A 20,326-nucleotide genomic window follows, 5' to 3' on the forward strand; every position below is an offset into this window, starting at 1 on the left:
TCAAAGTAATTCAAATTTATAGGAAATGAGTTTTGTTGGCTCCAATGTATTTTGTTTCATTTTTAAATAAATGTAGACTACGATGGATAGAACAATGATTTTCAAAGGGTAAAATTATTTACTTAACCATGAGATTGTAGGCCTATGCCTCATTGTGAAGCTACTGTAGTACCAATGCCATTTATTTTTTCTCTCTTGAAAAAATCTGCCCCCTGACCCTGGCACCAGCATCACTGCTATAGGTAAGGGTTAACGTTCGACGAGAAGGTCGCTACCGTGGAATAGCAGCACGACAGAGAGAATCTTTAGACCCCGACGCGGAGCGGAGGGGTCTTGTTCTCTCTGAAGTGCTGCTATTCCACAAAGCGACCGACTCGCCGAAAGTTAACCCGCTTATTATATGGATATACTTAAATGATTCACACATGGCGGGGACATTTCTTTAGGCCTATTTAATGTGAAGTCTAGGCTATTAAATGTCAAAAGATTGTTGCTGCGCAAAACAAAACAGTGCCGTTGTGGAACACCGCTAACAGCTAGGTAGCCAGGACAACAGGTGTTGTCTATCACAGCAGCTGATTAGAGTCTTGTTGAAAAGTCGCTTTAGCAGTGAAAAGTCTTGTTGCCATTGACAGCGGTCTGTTATAGACCAACCCGTCCGTTATCGAAAAATAACAGACGTGCGAACGTTGGGGAGCCCCGTTGAAATGAATGGAGCATTCGACAGATGACGTCACAACCATATAATAAATGTTGGTTAATGCCCAACAGGTTGCTGCCATTGTGCAACGTATGCGCCTAAGCACCAGTACACCTCCAGTCAGTGATAGGCCTATTACTTTAACAATATTTCAATAACACAGTTGCAGTAACGAATTCATATGAAATACAATGATTTTCGGGACGGTTCCGGGACAGTTGTGAAAAAGTTAATTAGGAGAAGAATGTGAGACAGAAAAAAGTGAGAAACGTGAAAACAGTGAGATGTCAGATATGATTTGCTGTTCTTCACCCTAAAGTTGATTAGAATGCAGGAAATCTCATCTAAAAACACAACATTCTCTGGGGGAGGATCCCCAGACCCCCCACCCACTCAATCTAGCAAGTGACCAAAGAAACTGGATCTAACCAAGAAGCGTCATTTTGTTTCTTTTCCGGTATCCACTTTATGTCGGGTGAACGCCCCTTTAGGAGACCTTCGGTTAGGAGACCTTCGGAGTCCTGAGGTTGAGAATAAATCAAGTCCCCTTAGCGCTGTAGATGGCGGTAGCGCACGTCTTGAGCAAACACCTCAAAAATAGAAGAAGAAGGAGGGGACAACGCCCCCTTAGGAGACCCAACTTGAGCCCACGCTTTTGCATTGAGTGGGCGTGGTTTGCGTAATCTTTCTCGTATCCAGTATTTTTGAAGTGACCCACAATGGTTTCTAAAGTGCCTGTGGTGGTGAGCCCCCTGGCGCTGCCTCATACCAAAATTTTCTAGAAAAATACCTGAAACTGCCCACCCACACATGCCATTCTGGTCACGGCTCTGTTTCTACTCTATACTCCACAGGTGTATCTATCCCGAGCTCACACAGCCATCCACTTCTGCCTGTACTCAGTGTGCCATGAGGAGAATACCAAATACTTCACTGACACCTAGTGGACAGGCTAGGTAAGTGCAAGTCCAAGACAATATTACTGTGAATGAGGTTACATCTTTGAAACGTCATAATCCTGTAATTGCTTGAACACACTCAAATGGACACACGAGATCACAACCAATCAGCATTATCTGAGTTCATTAACATCCCATGCCAAGTTTGATCAGATACAACCCACCACTATGGGAGGAATTAGGACACTAATGTTAGTTATGTGAAAATACGCGACTCAGGAGCTCGAGGAATTCCCCTGCTGCACCCTGCTCCAAAAAGTCTGTTTGTGTATATTTATGGTTAGCTCCAGTGTGTGTGTGTGTGTGTGTGTGTGTGTGTGTGTGTGTGTGTGTGTGTGCATGCGTGGTGGTGTGTAATTACCTACTGGAGCTCATGGCTTCTGTGGTTACCGTGCCGACAGATCAAAGGACATCAAACACACGTCTGATCCAACCGCTCTCACCTGAGAACTGCTCTCACCTGGGCGACAGGGGAGGCTATGCTTACCTGGGACAGGTAATACAGTACACTTGCAGGGCTCCAATGAGGACTTCAACCTTTTTTACTCCACTCTACCTGGACACTTTGGACACTTTTTGGCTGCTCTGTGCTCTTAGTGCTGTGTGTGTGCTGACAGACACCTCATGACCCCGGCCGGACTCGAACCATGGTCCCCGTGTGCAATGTAAGCCTAAATGTGGGGCTTAGCATGCTGCGCCACAGCACCCCCCGAGACACAGCACAGTTTCTTTGAATGTGTTATGCCCCAGAATATGGGACACGCATGCCCCCTCAATGTATGGCAAAATCAGGTGAATTGGGGCACCTTTTTGCATATAAGCGAATGGCCCAAGGTGGACCAATTTACTTGAATTCACCATATGTTTACACCACATTGAAATACCGTGGAAAACTCCCCATGTACTGTGTGTGACCCCAAATCTTGCTGCTTTGACTACATGGGTGAGACACACCCTTTTTTTCGAATTTGATACCCCAAAGTACTGGACTGACACGCCCCCTTCAATGTATATCTACACCACACTGAAATACAATCATATAAAAAAAATGAGGAGAGGAGTGAAGAGAAGAGGGGAGGAGAGAAGTATGGAGAGACAGAGATAGGCTATAGGCAGAGGAGGTAATATGAGAAGAAAGGAGAAGGAGAGGAGAGGAGAGGAGGAGCATAGAGGAGATGAGGTGAGAGGAGAGGAGATGGAATGGGAGGGGAGGAGTGTACAACAGGTGAGGAGAGGAGAGGAACAGAAGAAAGGAGAAGCAAAGCTGAGAGGAGAGAGGAGGTGAAGATGAGAAAGGAGATGAGATAAATTGTAAATATTGCACATTACAATTGCTTACTCTATATTTATTATTTATTATTATTTCAAAATGCTACTATCACCATGTCAGAATAGTCACAATCGGACCTAACTGGAACCTGCCCCCTTGCACGACTGAGGCATAAATGCATTTTCATTGTGTGCAGTGTGCAGTATTCATTTGCGTAGTGTGGAGTGCCACAATGACAATGAGAGTTGGCGTTTCCCAGTTGGGCTTTCACTTTTCACTTCACTATATGGAGGCTCCTGATTCACAATGTAGGAGTGCTCTCTACTGTTTGAGTTGCAGTACTACAGGTGTCCGCATGGAAACCAATGGCCCTAGCAAAGACACTGCTTTAGAGCACCACTCAGTAGTTTTCATCTTCCTTACGTTTACAATGAGAAAGGGGTAGGGCTGAATGGGGCCTCCAGTGTCCTTGACAATAACCCTTGACCCTTGACCTTTGAAGTAAGTTTGATGAGAAGCCCTTAAGCCAGTGGTCTCCAATTATCTTTCTCCAAGGGCCAAATTATGTTGCGCAAATGAGGCTGAGGGCCAAAAAAATTGCCCAAACTATTTGCCACAGATAGCACACATTTATGTTTCTAATTGTTCCAAATTCACGGTGGGCCAAATGTTTGGGCCGGATCTGGCCCACAGGCTGTCAGCAACTGAGCTTCTATTGGAGCTTGAAGAATATTCATCTGAAGTCCAGTTGCCCACAAACTAAACTCTTGACAAGATGAACAATATCATACTGGTGCAGAGATCAGGGTATCAAAGTGACAAGAGCTCACTCGACCAAGAATAGAGCAGTCAGACCTTGCCAGACAAAATTGATCCAATCTTAAAAAAAAAAAGTAAAAAGAATCTGGTGCCACACGGATGTCTATTTTTTTTATTATTATACATTTTTTCAGTGCATTCAGACTAACGTTTCGACATGTGTCTTCATCAGAGTCTTTCCACGTTAAATCTGGCCCAGGTGTTCTGGGAGAGGTTTAGTCTTGTTACCAAACAATCGTCTCCAAGTCTGTCTATCTCAGTGGTTCTCAACCTTCACTGAATAACACCCCCCCCACACACACACACCTCATCATAAGCCACCCAACTCCCCCCTTGGTATTAAAAAGTAAACTGGAATGATGCCCCCCAACAGTTGATGACAACCCAGCACCGCCCCCTCTCAGCTGTATCCTTCTCAGTGCTCCCCCTGTAGACCCCCATTGAGAAATATATCATCCTGTCCTGTCCTGTGCCCTCTGGGGGACTGTAGACTCCCAATGAGAGACACTGGTCTATCTCCTCCTGTCCTGTCCTGTGCCCTCTGGCCTTAGATGCCAGGCTCAACCTCTTCGATCAGACGAAAAAAATGATCATCCAAGGTCCAGTAGGGCCCCCAGAACTTTGTTTTTTGTGCTGGGCTCAGTACATCACTGATGGAAGAGAGGAGTGAAGAAGTAGAAGGCCTGTTTGTTTTGGGGGTGTAGTGTACGTTGACATTCTGCATTCCTGCTTTCCTGTTAAAGAAAAGAAAAAACAAAGTATTGTGTCAGGTATACATAAGCTGAACAATTAGTGAACATCAGACAGAGCATCTCTCAGGATAGTTTTAACATTTCCACATTGGATGACACTCCATACGCCCATGTTAACTCCATAGACCCATGTTAATGCCATGGTAGAGACTAGATAGTCTGATTTTACCAGACCACATGAATTACAAAGTAATTCAAAATGAATGGTCTGGCGTGTCAGGCTAGAGACTAGAGAGTCTGGACCTGCCTAATTGAACACCAATTTCAGGCACGAGGGATAGAGTAGACTAACTTTAGTATCTTTAGGTGAAGACTTCAGAACAGCGCTCATCAGCTGCATCTACACCAGGGGTGGGGAATCTTTTTAATTCGAGGGGCCACTTCAAATTCCTCCGAGGGCTGTAAAAGTCCTACAAGGGCCATTCAAAGAACACAAACGATAATTTCCCCTTGCACTTAAGGTCTATATTGAAGGCAGCCACCTTTAAAGCAAACCCTGCCTTCTCTAGGTCCCCTGAATATAACAAATGTAATTTCTCAGATTTATTAACAAAATATGTCATATCTCAGGTGAAGCTGCATAACATTAAAATTACTGTATATCGGGGGCCGGATAAAACGCCCCTCCAGACATATATAGGTTCCCCACCCCTCACACTACTACTCCACTGTACTCAGTCACCCTAGTACGCCACCCTGTGGAGTCATTTGGTACTGGAAAGGACAGGTCATACCGGTCTGTGCACACCACCAGAGCCCAGGTCAGCTATCAGTCTGTAGGTGAGGGTTTGAATGCCCGCAGCATAAGTAAAAGTGAAAGTGAAAGCCCAACTGGGAAACTCCTACTCCCATTTTCATTCCGACACAGCACTTAAGTGTACACCGCACACAACAAAATTGCATTCATGCCTCACCCGTGCAAGGGGGCAGCCCCCAATGAAGCCCGAATGGGAGCAGTGTGGCAGGACGGGACCATGCTCAGGGTACCTCAATCAGAGCACTGGATAATTACTTTCCCCACCAACCTGGCAGATTGGGAGTCGAACCGGCAACCTTTGGGCTACAAGTCTGATGCCCTAACCCAGTGGTTCCCAACCTTTTTTGTCTCGCGTACCCCCTAAACCTCTTTGTTGTGCCATGAGTACCCCCTAATTCATGTTTTATATCACTTTCCCTGTCCCTGATGTGACTGCTCCATATATTTGTTATAATAATATCTGTCCAAGTACCCCCTGCAGTGTGCTCGCGTACCCCTAGTGGTACACGTACCCCTGGTTGGGAAACACTGCCCTAAACGCACCCATGAGTGCCCATGAGCAGCGTGTTCGGTAAACACAGACCCTAGTACAGTGCACCTCAAGTGCACCTACTGTATAGTGTAACTGAGGTGATGCTACGCTATTATGCCACTCAAGGCTCGCAACCGCCACCTACCAGTCAATGCAGTTTGGGCATGGCCTGGCTACAGCATGATACCACTGCTTACACTACTTCAGCAGGTCATGTTATTCCAGTAAGCATCTGGATGTATTCCTGGAGCTTAAAAGACATTTTGTTCATCATCAGAATAACTTGGCCTACTGGTGGATGTAGCAGCCGGGGAATACCTAGGCCTATACTTCTCTAGACCACTCCCTTTTCCACTTGACAATGGGACTGGAGTCACGTGAAGGTATAAGGCAGGGCTGGGGAACCTATGTCTCGAGGGCCGTTTGCTTGTCTCGGGCACAGGTAGTCTAATTGGGGGCTTTAAGAAGAAAAAAAAGCTTAAGAACCAGGATGAGTGGATGACACGGACAAGGCACAATGGCCAAAGTAGGTAAAGGCCTCTCGATTCCAGCCTTGCCAGTCTGTCTGAGTAAAGGGCCCATTTGGTTGCAATATATGAATTGTAGGCCTACAAATAACTGAATAACGGAAAACGTAGGAGACGCAGAATCGGGGTTGGTTGCATACCCCCCCCAAAGAAAAAGTAGCCTATCCTTATTTAAAAAAAAACAAACAAAAAAAAGATAACCCCCTCACACACACACACACACACACACACACACACACACACACATGGGCCAGATGTGTTTCATAGCCTATGTTACTTCTGTCCTATAACAAGTATAAAAAAGTATATGTATATATAATACTATCCAATTTAATATAATTAGAATAAAAACATCTCTTACATGACGCGAAATGTGTTAAATTTGTTGATTGACAGATTATGACACCAGACTACGTTGTTTTTTACTTGTCATTGATACATCCGGGAACTCCATGGTTTGATTGACAGTTGTCATGGTAACAGTCCAGGCTGTCGCCATTTTGTCAGTAGCGTTTTTTTTTTACCTTTTCAAATGTTTTCCCTTCCCGCCGGAATAATGCAGTCATTTTTTATACCAGTGACAGTTGTCTTGAAAGCAGTGCGTCGACTGGATCGGATTGAGAAAATTAAGGGTCGAACGATATAGCAGAGCTGTACTATCTTTAGGCGGCGCCGAACTAACATAGTTGTCCGTGTCTCGGGTCTACCGGGCCGGTTCGCTGCGCAGGTTTGGAACGCGCGCCATTTTGTGAAAATTGACATAAAATCCTGTCTAAACTAAGGCTTACATCTGACGGTGGTGTCATTATTTCCAATATTTTTCGGATAGTATGCGTCGCCGACTATACTAAATGCCAAGTAGGAGTATAGTCTGGATTTAATTTTCTCCAAAAGGAACAATCCGAATGTGTTTTACGAACGGTATAATAGACAGCTGGCTAGCTTGCTAGCTAGCAAGCTAGTTAGCCACGTTTGTTAGCTAAAGTCACCGAGCAAACTAGCAGGCTAGCTGAACTGGCTGGCTAGCCTGTATTCGGGTGACGAAAGCTACAGTTTAGGAGTTGGACCACTAACTAAGGATGACTGTTGCAGAGGTGACTTCGATATCAATACGTTTTGCCCGGTAGGCCAAATTCTAGTCGCCATCAGTGCAAGGAGGGGGTATTTTCCTGAAATACCTTGCTAGCTAGCAGGTTCTACATCTCGGTGTCTCATTGGAAGTAACGATAGAGAAGCTGGATAAGTTCCTTCACCATATTCGTCCTGGCACTTTAAATGAAGATCGTACCATCAAAGGTGAGTGCTAAGACAATGTCAAACATTTCTTCCTAAATGATTCGGTGCATGACAGGTGTGTTGTGATGGTGGGTGTTTGCTGTTTGCTGTGTTGGTTTGTCATCACTGAATTGGCCAGCTAGCTGACAACTGAGAGGCTACTATGGCTAGCGACCTGGCGGACAGATCATGTCGACTGATTTCTCATCAGCTTTGTGGTTGGCCGGGTGTTTCTGTACACATCCTAATGGCACATCTAGTTGTTTTCATCCTCTAAATGCCCGATTGTGGGCCTTGAAGTGAGACGCTGGCAATCAATCTATGTACAAATCTAAGGTTGGTCGTCATATTGGCAAGCGATGTTAACCTCACTCAGCATAGCATCCTGGCTAGCTGGCTAGCTAGTTAACGTGCACCAGTTTCTCAGACCCCAACGTTTGCCCGCTAGCTATCTGGCTTGCTAACCAGTCTCCTGGCGAGACGGTGCATTATTATCGACATGGGCAGTGTTGTCATCCGTCGGTTCTCGCAAGTCAGTGTGAAATAGTGTAATTAGGACGAATTGACCACCTCTGGTGTAACTAACGGCCAGTGTCACTTAGCAGAGAGTGATGTCATGACATCACCACGAATTAATCGCGGGTAAGGTTAGCTATCGCTAAGTTAGCTGATGATATCGTTTCCAATTCAAAAGGGAACAAATATTACCCATCAGTAACATCATGCACAGCTTCGTAACCTTCATGCTCGTCTACTGCTACCACTCCACGAAGATGGATATGGTTCACATTTGGCCATCTAGCGATTGTCTCTGTAAACATACAGTGCATTCAACACCCAGATCATGCAATCGAGTGATATAAAATGTAATTTGTAAGTCATTAATCTATGTAGTCATTAAGCTTCAGTCAAAATAGCATAACGATTACAAATCAACAGTTATCATGGCCGTGGTCTTTGTATTAAATGTCCGTTCAGGTGTCAGATGTAGAAGGCTTTCCCATTGTAACTTGTGTTGCGTGCTTAGGTGTAGTGAAACATTATGGTTCGAAGCGTCCCCAATGGCTGTTGACTGGCTACCAAGTTAATGCAATTGACTTTCTATGTTTACATGACAATAGCCGTTGTGGCTGTGTTGCTTAGCTAACAGCAGGACTAGCTGGCTGTGTTTGGCCAGTGCCTCGGGGTGTGAAGCTAGTTAGGCACTAGGTAGCTAGTAGCAACTTGAATAGTTGCTGCCCACCAAACAATAGGTTAGATGTCGCTGCGTCTATTGAAATGCCTCAACATGTTTTCAGACTTGACAAACAGCATCATGGGCCTAACGCCCCCCATTGTGCAACATCAAGTGTCACGCTAGGAAACGCATCTGCTTCAGAAATATCTGTGTCTCTTGTATATCAGGTGAGTACATATGAATAGCCATTGGCCAAGTGGTCACTGCTCACAGGTCGAGAACTGACTGATCAGGCGATGTTGTTGTCGCTGTTGTTGTTATTGTTCCTTGTGTTTGTGTAATGGCTGTTGTTGTGTTCAGCACTGGGCCTAACCTTAAGCAGGGTAGGAGATGCAACTGTCATCGTGTAGATAGTGTGTTGTTGTCCTCAACCTAACACACTTCACTACTAAGGACACCATGTTGCAGTGTGTTTCGGTTTTGATCATGACAGGTCATGGTATGGAGGGATGTGGCAGTGCCAGGACATTTCAGTCAGGGTCTGCTGAAGTAACACTAGGCCCCAGCCAGTCGCTTTGGTGTGTTTGTGAGTGAGATAGAGAGAGTTGTTGGTTGTGTTAGTGTTGGTGCATGGTGTTGAGATTGTGAGATTTCATCTAATGCTGGATGATGAAGTGCTTGGTTGAAATTGAATGTGAGCTGGTCTATCGCTGGTAGCTTAACTCCCGTGCCAGTGACTAGGCCCGGCCCGGCCCGGCCTGGCACATCACCGTGGCACAGCACATGGATGCCGTAGTGACATCTGTTAGATGGCAGCCAGCAAGACAGGCGTCCCAAAATGTTGGCGTCCACTGAACAGCACACATACCAAGACCACATCCCAAAAATGCACTACCTCTTTCACTACACAGGGTGGGACCTGTCTTGTGTTCCTCCCTGCATTGCGCATCATAGAGTGAACAAGGGGATGGGTTTAGACTGTATGTAACGGGTGAAAAACAAAACAAAACTTTTCATCAATGTGTTCTGGTTCATCTGCCCACCTCGGCTCACTCATCAGTGCTGGATCACATGTTGAGTAGGCCTACTGGATAGATGCTGGTGCACTGAGTCTGGTGTGTGTTCAGGGGCTGGGCAGCCATGGCCTAATGGTTATGGAGGTCATTAGATCAGAGGGTTGCATGTTCGAATCCCACCCTTACCTGTCCCTACACCTCAACCAATGATTGGCCATTGCCTATTGGTGTGTGTTTGATTGTGTGTGTGTTGGAGGGGGTTTACTGCTTGTGTGTGTGTGTGTGTGTGTGTGTGTGTGTGTGTGTGTGTGTGTGTGTGTGTGTGTGTGTGTGTGTGTGTTTGTGTGTGTCTGTGTCTGTGTCTGTGTCTGTGTTTGTGTAGGGCTTGAATGGGGGTTAGTGGTAGTTGCAGATGAGTGACCTTCACGGCATGAGTGTGAACCACAGGCTGCATGAGGGTCAGTAGACAGACAGGAGCTGTTGAATGTGTGTGTGTGTGTGTGTGTGTGTGTGTGTGTGTGTGTGTGTGTGTGTGTGTGTGTGTGTGTGTGTGTGTGTGTGTGTTTGTGTGTGTGTGTCATGCCCACCTTGTCTGTGTGCAGTGTGATGTTTGAAAGAGGTGTGTGTGTGTGTGTGTTCGTTCTTTGAAGGAGCTGTGGAGTCTCTGTGTGTGTGTGTGTGTGTGTGTGTGTGTGTGTGTGTGTGTGTGTGTGTGTGTGTGGTGAATTCAGCAGCTCTGTGGGCAGGGAGCACTCTGACCTGTGGGTGTTTGTGCCGCACAACACACCTGGGGGGGTTCAAAGCCTTCAAGGCAACCCTCTCAACAGACACCAGGCAGAGGTCAAAACCCCTGATTTCCCTGCCCTGGCGTTCACACTGGTCATTGATGGATCCCATTGACTTTGCATGGGCGAACACGAAATGCATTGTGGGGACTGTTGGCTCCGTTGCCTCAGCCAAAAGTTCAGAATTTTCAAATTTGACGATTGCGGCAGATCCGTCAACTAATCGGACCGCGTTTAGGAATGTAACCCATGAAAAGACAACTCCAGTTCTGTCAGACACGCCTTCCGTCGTCAACTGTCAACGGAGGGAGCCAGTGTGAACGAAGAATAACTGATCCACCTATCTCAAGTACCCATTACGATCAGCTGATACAGAACTTGGATGGATCAAATCATCTCTGGCAGGTTTTATCGTAGGCTGCATTCGTCTAAGCTGAGATTGGCGTCTCTTGCATCTGTTTTGGGACTTGGAGTGGGCGGGAGTTGGAGGGAGTCCAGCCACTGGTTGGACGAGCCCACTGGTTGGACAAGCCCACTGGTAAGCTGCACCAACTCGGTGGCATGGCAGAGGTCACAAATATACACAGGCCATCCACCTTGTCACCTCCCCTATTCAGTGCAAGTTTCCATCTCTTGCACACGGGTCCGCATACCGTCCCTTCTCTCTCTCACACACACACACACACTCACACACACACACACACACCAGACCCAAAACAGATGCTGTGTGTGTGTGTGTGTGTGTGTGTGTGTGTGTGTGTGTGTGTGTGTGTGTGCGCGCGCGCGCGCCGAGGTGAGGTTTGGCCTCATGGCTTTATGTGTACTACTCAGTAGTAGGGATGCACCGATACACATTTTTTCACTTCCGATCCGATCCTGATATCTAAATTTGGATATCTGCCGATACCGATACTACTCCGATCCAATACCAAAACCTCATATATGCATGAATTTCAACTTGAGGTAGGCCCAAGATGACTATTTGGTCAGAAAAGGAAGTCAGAAGAACAGGAAACCAATTCAAAAGTGAAAGTATCAAGTAAAAAAGTAACAATCCCATCCTGACAACTAATATGCAAGTGTTATGACTTCAAATTAACATTACACCTGGCTCAATATCAGTCCTTTGAAAATTCCGATACTTTGGGAAAATTCCGATCCGATCCGATCTCTGAAAATATGTTGATATCTGAACCCGATACCGATACACCGATACCGATATCCCATCCCTACTCAGTGGTCTATGGTCAAGCATGCTCACTATGGTTAGACTGGAGTGTGTTGCCTGTAAATTAGAGTGAGGGCCGTGAACTCTGGCTAGACTAGAGTTTGTGGCCAGTGAGCTCTTGTTAGACCAGACCGTTTGTGTCTTGTGTCCGGTTTTCTCTTCAGCTGGACTAGAGTGTGTCTGAGGCCTGGTCACTCTGGCTAGAGTAGAGTGTGTGTGTGTGTGTGTGTGTGTGTGTGTGTGTGTGTGTGTGTGTGTGTGTGTGTGTGTGTGTGTTTGTGAGAGCCCTGTGAATTAGACCTCCATGGGCCCATCATGGAAAGCACTTCCATGACATATATATCACAGACATTTGTCAGAGAAATCCGTGAAACTGCCATAGATTTTTTTTGTCACAATGGTCCATGTCCATGTCACAGAATTCTGCAAGATCATGTTGCATCATCATGCTAGTGACAGTGCATGCCCCGCACATCAGGACCCCTTTTCTTGAAAGCATTGTTGCTAACCAGTTACAGGGTGTATGCAGGGTTTTAAAAAGTATTAAAAGGTGATAAATTAAATGGCCAAAATGTAATGGCCTTAAAAGTAGTACATTTGCTCAAAAGGTATTATTTTTTGAAAAACGAGGTAAGCTTATTATTTTTTTTTAGTTGTACCATTTTGACAAAAAAAAAGAAAAAAAGATTGATTCTGTATCTGAGGGCAGTCATGGGTACGCGGGTAGGGCGCCAGGTTGCCAACCTACCGGTTGGTAGGTGGAGTAATTAACCAGTGCTCTCCCCCATCCTCCATAACTGAGTTACCCTGAGCATGGTACTGTCCCACCGCACTGTTCAATTTCGGGCGTCTTTTTGCGAAAAACGAAAGTGTAATGAAATGTTAAGGAGGTAGAAATTACAAAAGATGTCTTGTTAATACTCACATCGGAGTGTCATGATGGTTGTAAAAAATGTTTAAAGGTAGTGAAAAAGGGTATTAAATGGTAGTAAATTTGACTTCAAGATTGGTGTATACCCTAGCAACTTACTAAGTTGCCAATGGGAAATTGCATTGCAATCAACTAAGTAGCTAACTTAGTTTGCAACAACGGTATTGAGATACGCATCCCAATGCATTTAAAGCTTTCATTGTTGGTACATCCAAAGCCATTTGGGTGATTCTCACGAAATCGTACATATGAGGTGGCACGAACCATTGTGGGGAATGAGTAAATGCTATCCAATTCAGAAAAAATGGCTTATATACATATAAGCATGGGCTATCAGGGAAATAATAAAAGGAGAACAATATTATTATTTTAAATATATATTTTTTACAATTTATTGTGAAATTCTCAGTACCGCAACGCGTCCATTGCTACATTTTGACTCTTAAAGTGTAAATATTTCATATTTTTAATAAAGAAAGAAGTCAGAACTTAGATGCATCTTATAAACTAAATAGTGACAGTGAATACATAGGCCTATGCAGTTTTAGGAAGTCATTCACATAAGAGGAGAAAATATTAAGAAAAACAACTTCGGTCAACTTTGGCCAAGACCAAAATTCTCATCCTCGGCAACATTTTTTAAGCATCATTTAAAACCAGAAGGAACAGAAAAAACAAGTTATTTTGTATGGGGGGATTCCTTTTACCATAACACCCAAGATGGCTACCAAGATGGCTCTTCATTCTATATCTCTGCAGATAAATGTTCACAATTTGGTTGCCATCGTGCCTACACAACTTTTTGTTTCTCATTACCGATACACAACGTTTTTATTGTTAAAATAATGTATATTTTATTCTCTTTTGGTAATTATTTAGTCTTTTTAAGTCTTAATATAAATATTTAACAAAAGTTATCCAGACATCAAGGTGCCCTCCACAAAGATCAAAGAAGCTTAAGGTCACTCACACTCCGCAACACTTTTTCTCATACACCGCAATGGTTTTTCTCAGCTCCGCAATGGTTTTTCTCATACACCGCAATGGTTTCTCATACTCCGCAACAGTTTTCTCATACTCCGCAACAACTGAACTAAGTTGTGGTGAAAAAGGCAAAATGTTCACAGAAGTGAATTAAATGACTAAAATACAATAAAATACAATATTTCTACATTTTCCCCAACAGTTGAGGGTTAGGACACCAGGAGGGAGCCTGCCAAGGAACTAAATCAGTGCAAGACCACCACTATTCTCATTACCGCAACACGTATTTATTTGCAATTTATTTTAATGTTGCAAAACTATATTTAGTTTGTAATTGTATTAGGATAAATAGTAGTTCTTCATATTTCATCTGTATTAAAATCTATATAGGTACATGATGTTTTAGTTAAATAGCCTGAAAACAAGGCTCCCGCTTATGAAACATGTTGCGGTAATGAGAAAAATCATAAAAATAGAAAACAATATTAAAATAAAAAAATACAGTATGTCTGTGTTCTATACATCTCTGAGAACTTCTGTTAGTAACATTCCTGTGAAATGTCAAAAATATGTGATTTACAAATATTTTTTCTATTGTGATATGTTGCGGTACTGAGAATTTGGTGCTATGGCCGATTAAAATGACACTAAATATTCATAAAAAATATGATTTCATGACAAAAAATTATGTTTTCAACTATTTCAGACCTCCATCTTGCAAAACCAAGAGGAAAATTGAATTTAAGTGTCTTTTCAAAATTTTGAGGTTTGGTCCATTTGAAACCTGGTTTTCGTGAGAATCACCCATTTACAGTTGATTTTGGTGAGGTTAAAGGTGCCCTGCTTGAGCACATTTGGGGTATAGGAGAGACTTGCTCCCTCATTCTTGCTACTGGCATGGGATTCAAACAGGTGACCCTCCAATACCAAGCCCTAGACCAACTCTCTCACCTCTCAGCCATGGCTACCTGTTGTAGGATTTTCAATTTAGCTAAATAGCCCCTGTGTCTAGGTAGATGGGACTTACCATGTCTAAACTACTTTCTTCCAGAGTGAAAGTGAAGTCCATCTGTGAAACTCAGTTATGTCATTGTGACAATGGTACACAGCGCTCAAAACCATCAATGTATGCCTCACCAAAATGGTGCCCCAAGGAAGCAGTAAGTTACAGTAGGACTGCATCATGCTCAGGGTACTTAAGTCATGGAGGAGGCTGGGGCCTGTTGGATAGGGCACTGGTTAATTACTCCCCCCACCAACCTGGTGGGTCGGAAGTTGAACCAGTAACCTTTGGACTACAAGCCTGACATCCTAACCGCTTACCCATGACTGCCCCGAAGAGCGTCTGGAGGGAGGAGGGCTGAACTCTGTTGAACTCTGCTGACTTGGTGCTCTTCTTGAGGAGTGGGAACCAAAGTTGTTTCAGATTTACGATGGCCATATACGGCGATAAGTAGAGAATTGGCATTGAGTGTTGCTGTTTGTGTTCAGGTGCCCGACCTCTGTGTGTTGCCGTATTTGTGTTTTTGTGTTGTGGTGATGGTGGCAGCTAGAACTGTGACTGTGTGTGTATGTGTGATGTGATCACCTCCTGCATCTTTCTGTGTGAGTGTGTAAGCTTATTTGGAAGCTTGTGTGATGTGGAGGCCTGTGTGTGTTGTCTGTGTTCTGGTAGCTGGGTGGTAAGGCCTGGGCTGTGTTTCTCGACATTGAACTAAGTTTGCAACTTACTTGGTTGCAATGCAATTTCCCATTGGAGACCTAGTAAGTTTCTAACTGGTTAGCTACGATGCTTTCGAGAAACGGGGTCCTATCTGGTAGGAGCCAGTGTATGTTTGAGGCCTAACACTGTCTTGTGGTGGAGTCTGTCTCAGGTGGACTGTTTGCTGTTGTCACATTATCAAAAAACACCGTCGGTCCAGTAGGCCTAATTATACCCACGGCCCTGTCCGACGAGCCACACCCCCTCTTGAAGAGAGATACAGAGAGTTTTGCTTATCAAGCTACCTGCCAGAAGATTGTATGCCAGATATGACACCAAGAATTGAATTTCCTTGAAAATACGAGCTGTCACCCTCGAGCTCCGTAGCGCTTGTGCGCCCACTCTTTTCCTCAGAAACCGTCAGTTCATGCAATTAACCTATTCACAACCTGTACCAGCACGAAGTTTTGTACGAACAGACAACTTGCGACAAAACAACAAGAAGAAACTCATTGCGCTCATTGCACTGTTTCTCCACGCTGTGGAGCTGAGGGATTTTAGACAATACTGTCTTTGCACGCTCGCTGTTGTGAAAAGCAGAGTATACGCACCATTCGATCCGTCTCTGTCATCCCGTTGACTGTCAGAATTTGGCCTTTAGAAAATTTCCCGGATTTTGGCTTAAAATATGGGAATTTTCCCGGATTTTGGGAGCTCAAAGTTGACAAGTATGGTCAGGTCATAGGGGTGTGTGTGTGTGTGTGTGTGTGTGTGTGTGTGTGTGTTTCAAGGCCTCTGTAACTTTACTGTGCGTTGTGGTGGAGTCTGTCTTACATTGGCCGTGTTGCTTCAGTGTGTGTTGGAGGCTTGGGAGTGTGTTTTGAACAGTGTGCGTGTGTGTTGGTCCCTGTCCCCACTGCAGGCTGCCAGGGCCTTGAGAAGGACACTGGATTCACTGACTCTCTTACCTGCATTGTGTCTGTGTGTCTGTGTAACTTCTGTGCGGGCGATGAAGACAAGGCCTACTAAGAGATCCAGGCTTGTGCCCAAGTTGTAGCTGGGGTCAACTTTTCCCGTGATATGAATCAAGTTGATGCTTAGTTCACCTACATTTTCATCAGCAGGCGTACACACACACACACAGCGACAAGCTATTGGATACAGGCCTGGAGGCCTAGTCTTCTCCACGGGCCTATGGATGACCGTATGATGAATAGGATTTTCCTCATCACACTGGCCTGTAGCTGACTCAAACAGTCCTATGCCATCTTTTTTAAAGATGTTTTTAGGGCCTTTGTGCCTTTATTTGTGAGAGGACTGGTACAGGAAACGAGCGGGGAGAGGGAGATGGGGAAGGACCGGTTCGGCAAATGATCCGGGGCGGGCTGGAACTGAACCTGGGTCGCCGGCCCGGCGTAGTAACCCAGTGCCCTGCCGTTCTGCCACTGTAGGGCTGTCCTATGGCTTCTTGTAGGAGTCTTCACCGGCCTTCACACAGGTCTTTTGTAGGTGACTATATGCTAACTGTACGTCCAGAATGATCCCTGTGGCATGTGTGCGTTGTGTACTCTGTCTCTGTGTAAGGTCTCTGGCAGGGTTTCACAGTGATATTACAGGGAGCAGGCCAACTCTGGACTGTCAGACTCAGTATGGTAACTTAATAATATTGTGGTGGTAGGTGCAGTCATGGGGGAGGAGGGGCTGACTCAGATGTGAGGATGTTGGACGAACTTTCTGTTTAGCACCAGCAGCAGGGGCACTAGTTAAACCTCTAAGACCTTCTGAGGTGCCTGCCTAAGGAGATTACAAAAATATTATTACAAATTACATAACTATGACTAGGTTGAAGTTTAAGTCACACTTTTTTCCTTATTCTAATGAGAATGAGAACGTCTTAATAAAAATGATAAATAACGAAAAAGCAAACAATCATTCAATCATAGTGTGATTTGAAAATAATGTCAAGACGTCTGTAGATGATTCTGAATGAACAAGTAGCCCTGAGAGAGACCTCAGACACAGCAAGGCTAGGGACTCCATCTCATTTAATAGCCATGTCTGCTACAGGGTTGTTGGGGTGCCATGCTGCTGTGTGTGGTGCTGTAAGCCAGGCCATCCTGCACATCCCAGCCCAACTTCCAATCCCAGACATCACAGCAATACTGGGGTGGGAGGCTGTGTTTGTACTGGTGTTGTGTTGGCATGTAGTGTGTGATCCTGGTGTGTGTGTCTGCGTGCGTGCGTGCTGCTATGAAGGGCTGTGGGATGCAGGTGTGTGGTTGTTACTGGATGTGTGGGTATGGGATGTACTGTCTTGGTGTGCTAAAGTGTGGGGGGCTGTGTGACCGTAGTGTGTGTGTGTGTGTGTGTGTGTGTGTGTGTGTGTGTGTGTGTGTGTGTGTGTGTGTGTGTGTGTGTGTGTGTGTGTGTGTGTGTGTGTGTGTGTGTGTGTGTGTGTGTGTGTGTGAATGGAGTGGCCATCACTACAGTGCACTCCCTCGTGCCAAATAGTCTGGCTCTCAGTCAGAGATCCATTTTGGTACCCCTAAAGGCCCGGGTTCAAGTCTCGGCAAGGCAAACTCTACTCCCCTTAGCTACACATGGTGTGCTAGTGGAATGGCTTGCCGTTACGCCATTGGAGGTGCACCCAGTCTGTGTTGTCCATATGAGAGACCCCAGCATGGATAACCCTGGTATGAGGGCCCCCAATATATGGACTGGGGGGTGGGACATGAGAGACACCAAAAGTGTGTTTGAAGACTCGAGTACCGGTCAGCTTCCTGTAGGGGAAGGCAGTCTGATGGTGTGACCATCACTAGGGTTATTGATGGGCTCTGTCACGCCAATGAGCCTGGCTCTTCGGTGTAGCTGTCGGAGACCTAGTTTGGTAGGTCAGGGTTTGAATCCCGGCAGAGTAACTTAATGCAGTCATGGGTAAGCGATAAGGGCGTCAGACTTGTATCTGAAAGGTTGCCTCTTCCACCCCTGACCCACCAGGTTGGTGGGGGGAGTAATTAACCAATGCTCTCCCCCATCCTCCTCCATGACTGAGGTACGAGCATGGTACCGTCCCGCTGCTCTGCTCCCTTGGGGCACCATGCTGCCCCTTTGCACTGTGAGGCATAAATGCAATTCCCTTGTGTGCAGTGAGCACTGTGTGCTGTGGAGCGCTGTGTCACAATGACGATGGGAGTTGGAGTTTCCCAGGTGTGTTTTCACCACTCTATTCCCCTTAGTTACAAATGGAGTCAGAAGTGGGATGGCTGCACTGAGGCTGTCGGAGGCATACCCAGTCTGTGTAAACTATAATTCCTTGTGAGGGACCCCTAGGCTAGGTGACCCTGTTGTGAAGGAGCCACATCATGATGGGTCAAGCAAAGATGATTGGGCACACTGGATTTGAGAAGCATGATTGGCAGTTGCGTGATGAACAGGGTGAAGGGTGGGTGAAGTGCAAGAGCATACTTCCTGAAGGGGAAGGCAGTGTGATGGCACTATGCTTGTTGTTGTGTTCTGACTGTCGAGCCCCAGTTTGGTACCCCAGAAGGCCTAGGCTTGAGTCCTGGCAGGGCCACTCTACTGCCCTTTGCTTCAGTGTGTGTAGGTGTGCATATGACTGGTGTGTGTGCGTGTGTGTGCGTGTGTGTGTGCGTGCGTGCGCGTGCGTGTGCGTGTGTGTGCATGGTTTTACTTTGTGTAGAGGGGGTAAGCCTATGCTAGCAGGTAGGGGTTTTGGCTTGTGTGTGACTGTGATGCTAATGTGTGTTTATTTACACTTGTTCTGATGTGTAGTATGTACAGGATGTGTTTTGATGGCGTGTGTAGGGCTAGTGTGTGTGTTTGTGCCAGATGGCTGAATAAAGGAATAATGTCTGGTTGTGAAGTGTGTGGTTATGTGATCCTAGTGTGTGTAATGCATGTGTGTGAGGCTGTGCTAGTGTGTGAAGCTGTGCTGTGTATGAGGCTGTGCTGTTTATGAGGCTGTGCTGTGTGTGTGTGTCAGGCTGTGCTGTGTGTGTCAGGCTGTGCTGTGTGTGTCAGGCTGTGCTAGTGTGTGACTGCTAAGCGAAGGGTTTTAGGGCTAGTGGGATCCTGGTTGTGCTAGTGTGTATGACTGCTAGATCCTGGTTGTACTAACCTAGTTCTAAGTGAGGATGTGCTAGTAAGACGTGTAGTGCTAGTGGGATCCTGGTTGTGTATTGTATGGCTGTGTGTTCATGGGGATGATGTAAAGGGCTGTTTGATGCTGCTGTGTGTGGTTGTGTTTCATTGGGTAGGGGAGATTGGTGTGTGTGTGTGTGTGTGTGTGTGTGTGTGTGTGTGTGTGTGTGTGTGTGTGTGTGTGTGTGTGTGTGTGTGTGTGTGTGTGTGTGTGTGTGTGTTAGGGCTTTGACTTTTGCCCAAAAATCATAGTCAAAGTTGGTTTCTAAATTAAAAACGATATTCGATTATATTCGAATATTTATCCATATTTTTTACCATTAAAATGACCCCAGTAGACCTGATATCGAGCTGAAGTTGTTCTTTCCCCAGTCAGTGACTTGCAAAAGGCTAAGCTTATTCCAACCAGAGATGTAGCCTAACTTTGGCCCATTAACAACATGCATTCGACCACTTATTGTTTAGCGATCGTTCAGCACTATTATTAAGAAGACGGTATCAGAGGTGTGAATGCAGATTAAAACAGGGATAAGTTAGAAGGCATGTCTAACTTGTAGCCCAAGTTCAAATTTAAATGGATCTGGGAATCATCTGAATTGAGCACACAGCACCAATATCAACAAATAAGTTAAGGTAAGCGTACCCATTAAGCCCATGTACCCTTTAAGCCCACTTTCAACTTTGAGGTCAATTTAAAGAAAGGGAAAAGGTGAATTTTGTTGTTCATCACCCTATCCAATTAAAGGGTTTA

General features: G+C 45.3%; 1 protein-coding gene across 1 annotated transcript in view; it reads left to right on the forward strand.

Moving 5' to 3' along the window:
* The first annotated feature begins 6,840 nt into the window (after nucleotides 1-6,840).
* The window catches only part of dyrk1ab (dual-specificity tyrosine-(Y)-phosphorylation regulated kinase 1A, b), a 50,543-nt gene continuing 37,057 nt past the window's right edge, over nucleotides 6,841-20,326 (forward strand). The window contains exon 1 of the mRNA XM_063207162.1: nucleotides 6,841-7,612. The gene's annotated coding sequence lies outside the window, so the exon portion shown is untranslated. The remainder of the gene's footprint in view (nucleotides 7,613-20,326) is intronic.

Source organism: Engraulis encrasicolus, chromosome 9 (genome assembly GCF_034702125.1).
Source record: "Engraulis encrasicolus isolate BLACKSEA-1 chromosome 9, IST_EnEncr_1.0, whole genome shotgun sequence".
NCBI classification, from domain to species: domain Eukaryota; kingdom Metazoa; phylum Chordata; class Actinopteri; order Clupeiformes; family Engraulidae; genus Engraulis; species Engraulis encrasicolus.